Below are 5,738 nucleotides of genomic sequence, written 5' to 3' on the forward strand. Positions count from 1 at the left end.
AACTCCATTAAACTCCATTAAACTCCAGACCATTAAACAGTAACTTCCCTTTCCTACTTCCCTTCCTGCAGCCCTGAGAAGTGTTCTACTTTCTGTCCAAACCACTTTTTATGTATTTACTTGATAGAAGGAAAGGGGACTTGCTCCTCACTCACAGGTGAACTGGCAGACAGGATCTGGCACCCTGGGAAAGAACAGGGCCCAGCATCACTTGACCAGACCCTGTCTTCCTCCTCACACTCCTCTCTAGCCAGAAATCTGGACCCCTGCTGTTGTCCCCTTCTTCCCTGGACCAGGACTAGAATGTTCTACTCAAACCCACGGTTCCTAGGCTAGCTCCCTTTCCCCTGGGCCTCTCTCTATTGCCACTCAAATTCTCATTTCCACTGACAGAAGGTAAAGATGAACTAACTCATTTCCACAACTTGGAGAGTTTACTGCAGGAAGCACATGAACCATCTCAAGTGTCTGTGGTTTGAGGAGAACATTTACGAGCACAAAGTGAAGCGGCGCACCCTCAGGACACACACTGCTGCTGCAGCTCCTCAAGTCGTGTCCGACTCTGCGACCCCATGACTGCAGCCTGCCAGGCTCCTCTGTCCATGGGGATTCTCCAGGCAAAAACACTGGAGTGGGCTGCCATGCCCTCCTCCAGGGGATCTTTCCGACCCAGGGATCGAACCCAGGTCTCCTGCATTGCAGACAGATTCTTTACCATCTGAGCTATCAGGGAGGCACCAGGGAAGTCCTGGTGAGAAAGTGTCTGGAGCTATTCAAATCAAGCAAAAATAAATCACTTCTGGGTCAACAGCTTTGGAATGCTACTTCCACTAGCAATACTGTAGATGGGGGAGATGGAGGGGGTAGGGATAGCGAAGAATCAGAATCCCTGTCATGGGTGGGCTGAAGGAGGGAATCACAGATGTAAATGGAATAAATGGAAAGTTTTTTGTTGACAATCATGATATTCTTTTACATCCCGTCCTTGTCAGGCCATCCTGCTTCCCTCAAGTTACAATCTTAAAGAGAAAAATTCAGATTACAAAAATCTCACTAGGTAAAAAGTGGAATAATACTGATATAATGACAGTATTTTTTGTGTAATGCTGTAGGATATCATATTCATATATTATACATATATATTTCGTATAAATAAAAGTGAAATAATACTGATATAATGACAGTACTTTTTTGTGTAATACTGTAGGATATCATATTCATATATTATACATATATATTTCATATAAATATTATATATATGTATATGTTATTTATATATATGGGTTTCCCATCAAGAAAGGCAAAGGACAGGAGGGCACAATTTGGGTATTTCAGAGGTAGGGCAAATAACAGCTGGAAGACCTGCGCTACTACAAAGCTTTGACTGTCAAAGACAATAAAACTTTAAAGCCAGGCTTCATGGGAAGGAGAGGAAAAGAGAATTTTCTGCATTCTTTTGGCATAATAAAGATCAAGCCAAAAAATTAAATCATAATATTTTCCATAAATTTAGAGAAGATGATTCTTTTGCCCAGAAAAAAGCCTCTGGCCATGCTACCCTAAAGGAAGGAAGAAGAAGGAGAGCCCAAGGCTGGCCCTGCCCTGTCCTGAGCTGAACTGTCTCCTAAGAAAGAGGGGAGAGGGAGAACATATGGAGGTCAGGGTGGGCGCTGCTGTCCTGTCCCTCAGGGGCTGATGGAGGGAGCTTGTTAAAGCAGTGTCGGGAAGAGGAACTTTGCACAGGTCCCAAGTGCCAGCTACACCTCTGTACTTTCAAATATTCTAGTTGCCACATGAAAAAATGAAACAACTGAAATTAACGTGAATAGTACATTTAACCCAAGTCAACCAAATTATTATTACTTCAACATATAATCAACATAAAATTATTAATGAGCTAGCTGACAGGTTTTTTTTTTTTTTTTTTTTTTTTACTTTCCTGGTGGCTCAGATGGTAATGAATCTGCCTGCAATACAGGAGACCCCGGTTTGGTCTCAGGGTCAGGAAGATCCCCTGATGAAGGGAATGGCTAACCACTCCAGTATTCTTGGACTTCCCTGGTGGCTCAGAATCCGCCTGCAATGTAGGAGACCTGAGTTTGATCCCTGGGTTGGGAAAATCTGCTGGAGAAGGGAATGGCTACCCACTCCAGTATCCTTGCCTGGAGAATTCCATGGACAGAGGAGCCTGGTAGGCTTACAGTCCATGGCCATGATCACAAAAGAGTTGGACACGACTGAGTAACACTTTCACTGACTTTTTTTACATTGTCTTTGACATGTATCCTATACCCTTTACATACAAGACATTTTGTTCAGACTAGCCATGTTTCAACTGTTTCATAGGTGTCGGTGGCAGGTGACTGACTTGCTGGATAGCACAGCTTTAGAAGACCATAAGATACACACGCAAAGTACCAATCCTCAGTTTGTTGCCACGACCTAAATGGCACAGCATCAGGAGTTGAAGCTGGCCAAGGGAGGAGAAGAAAATGAGCTTTCGGCAAGCTACAATCTCTCCTGCCATCTCTACCAGGGCCTGTCGACAGCTTCTAAAGGATCCTGAAGTTTCCCTGCCCAGTGACCAAATATAGACGTATTGATACTAGATGAGGACTCAAAGAGTTTGGGCCTGAAACAAGAGGGTATTGAGGGTTGTGCTTCCAAGATCAGGACAAAGGTTTAAGAAAAGTCCCACTTGAGCAGAAAAGACCACATAAGGTCCAGAGGATAGAGAGTGGAAACCAAACCCCACCAAGGCTCTGCATGCATTCATTTATTCAGCAAATATGGATTCAGGGTCTGTTCTATAAAAGCCACTGATACAGGTGCCGGGCAGAAAGTTGAGGAAAAAAAAATCTAAAAATCTGTTCTCTTTCTGGAAATTACAGTCTAGTTGGGAAAGAAAAAATAATAAGCAAAATATATGTTAGATACTGATAAGAACTATGGGAAAAAATTAAAGAAAAGCAGGGTGGGGGAAGGTAATGGGGAAATATGTGATTTTAAATAAGATAATCAGAAATGAGCTGGACAATGAAACAAGAAATCTTAGAGACTTAATTTTTTTTTATTTTCTTGCCACCTGTGGTACAGGCAACGTAGTAAGCTGAGGGCTCCAAACAGGGATCAAAACAGGAGAAATAAACTGCCTTATATCTAGTACATTTGTGTATAATGTGACTAATGGCTTCCTAAATTCATATGTATTTATATGGAAAAGACTGATAGTATGTGCTACAAACTATTAACTGTGCTTCTCTCCGGAGATTATGGTGAACTTATTTTCATTGTACTTTTCTCCATTTTCCTGATTTTCTACAATCAGTATAACCTACTTTAAACAAGAGGGGGGAAAGCCCTCACAAACATTTATGAAGAAAAGAAATAAATATAAACTAGCTTCTTTTGCCATCTAACTTCCCTGGTGAATCAGTGGTAAAGAATTTGCCTGCCAATGCAGGAAACATAGGTTTGATCCCTGGGTCGAGAAGATCCCCTGGAGAAGGAAATGGCAACCCACTCCAGTATTCTTGCTTGGGAAATCCCATGGACAGAGGACCCTGTCAGACTACAGTCCATGGGGTTGCAAAAGAGTTTGCCATGACTTACTGCCTAAACAACAACAATGTTGGTATAATTGAGATATTTAACCACAGTGTGAATTTCTGAGTTCTGTGTCTCTTTCTGTGTTCTCTCAGTAACAGCCACTCTAGCTCTCCCTTCTTTTAGACATTTAACCAGTTTTGTTTTGTTTAGTCCACGTGTCTAAATTTGTTGAACTTGAATCTTCCAAATGCAATTTTTTCTGATATTCAGCATCTAGCATCTTATTATGCTGACAGCATCTTTTGAGAAATGCTGACAGGCCTGGGTTGTGATGCTCACGCACCGCCCCACACACCGTACATCCTCAGCTGTGACACCTATCCCAGTCTGCTCCACCAACTCTTCATGTGCTTTCTTTTGGAAACTCCTCGTGTGGATAAAATCCCTAAAGACATTCTGATAAACTGCCATCTGGAATGTTGAACACTGTCAGCATGCTGCTTTATACTGATTTATCTGCAGGTAGTATCATTGCTACCAAACAAACAGAGCCTCCTGAGAGCCAGCCCAGGGAGTTCTTTTAACTCTTTGAGAGAGAAGAGGTACACAAACTGAAATAACCAGAAAGGCCATTCCTTTGAAGTGATACCACTTGATGTTAATAGAACATCTTGATCTCCATTAAACCTCTGAGAACAATACAAATATTCTGATGAATGTATGAGCTTGGACTGACATCCCATTAACCTGTTGATCTTTATATCAACTTGCATTAGTACACAGGTTTTCAAAGGTTCATTTCATTAACCATGTTGAAAATACAGTAGATGTACACAGCTACAGAGTGTAGCTCATATTATAATAAGAACTTTATAATATTATTGATAATCTATACTTTCAAAGACAACAATGAATATTTTGCAAAAATGTTTGTCTTTTTATGTATCTTTTAATGAGAACTCTATTGTACAACCAAGAATGACATCTTTTGAAAAACTGAGAAATATTTCTTACAAACACAATGTAAGCAGATTGAAGGACTGGGGGCTTAGAATCTTTAAGTGTTTCACTATCCATTTTCCCTTTCAGGGCTTTATACCAAGGGAGCTCAGACACAGGGAATATTAGCCAAATGGGAAACAAATTACCACTTTAATAAAGAAGGACAGAGTGCAAGGCTCTGAAAATCTATAGCCTAGGATTCAATTAGGAGAACTAATTGAAGTTTCCTACTTTGTTCTTCTATTCCTAAGCTACATTTGCCAGAAAACTTTCAGCAGATTTTTAGTTCACTTACCACCTGATAGAACAGGTAGGCAGGAAAAAAAAAAAAGGTGAAGTATTAGGTGTATAGCGAATATGAATAACACAAACTAAGTGGTACATTGATGGGATAATTTAACATTTTGGAGTTCATATATATATATATATATATATATATATATATATATATACACACACACACACACCATTATATATATAAAGCAGATAATCAATAAGGACCTCCTGTACAGCACAGGGAACTCTAACATTCTGTACTAACCTATATGGAAAAAGAATCTGAAGAAGAACAGCTATATGCATAGTTGAATCACTTTGCTGTATACCTGAAATTAACACAGTGTCATAAATCAACTATACTCTAATACAAAAATTAAATGAAATAACATCATTTAAAACAATAACAAAAAAAACCACCAAATTTCCAGGAATAAACCTTAGAAACTGTCAAGACATCCACAAATAAAACCACAGAACATTACTGAATAAAATTAAAGGAGATCTAATTAATGGAAATGTATGAATTTTCATGTCAGAAGCCTTGCACTGCAGGCAGATTCTTTACCATCTAAGCCACCAGGGAAGCCTGTTAGAAGCCTTATTAGTATAAAAATTTTATTTTTTCCCATGGTAATATATAGATTCAACTTAGTCTAATAGAAAAAGTCCTAGCAACATTTTTTGTGTTTCAAAGAGGTAAATTTTTTTAAGAAAAACTTTTTATTTTGTACTGGGGTATACCTGATTAACAAACAATGTTGTGGCAGTTGGGAGTGAAGTGAAGGAACTCAGCCATACATATACACTGTATCCAGTTTCCCAGAAACTCGCCTCCCTTCCAGGCTGCTACATAACATTGAACAGAGTTCCATGTGCTATGCAGTAGATCCTTGTTGGTTATCCATTTT

This window comes from Cervus canadensis, chromosome 3, assembly GCF_019320065.1.
Source record: "Cervus canadensis isolate Bull #8, Minnesota chromosome 3, ASM1932006v1, whole genome shotgun sequence".
Classification (NCBI taxonomy): Eukaryota; Metazoa; Chordata; class Mammalia; order Artiodactyla; family Cervidae; genus Cervus; species Cervus canadensis.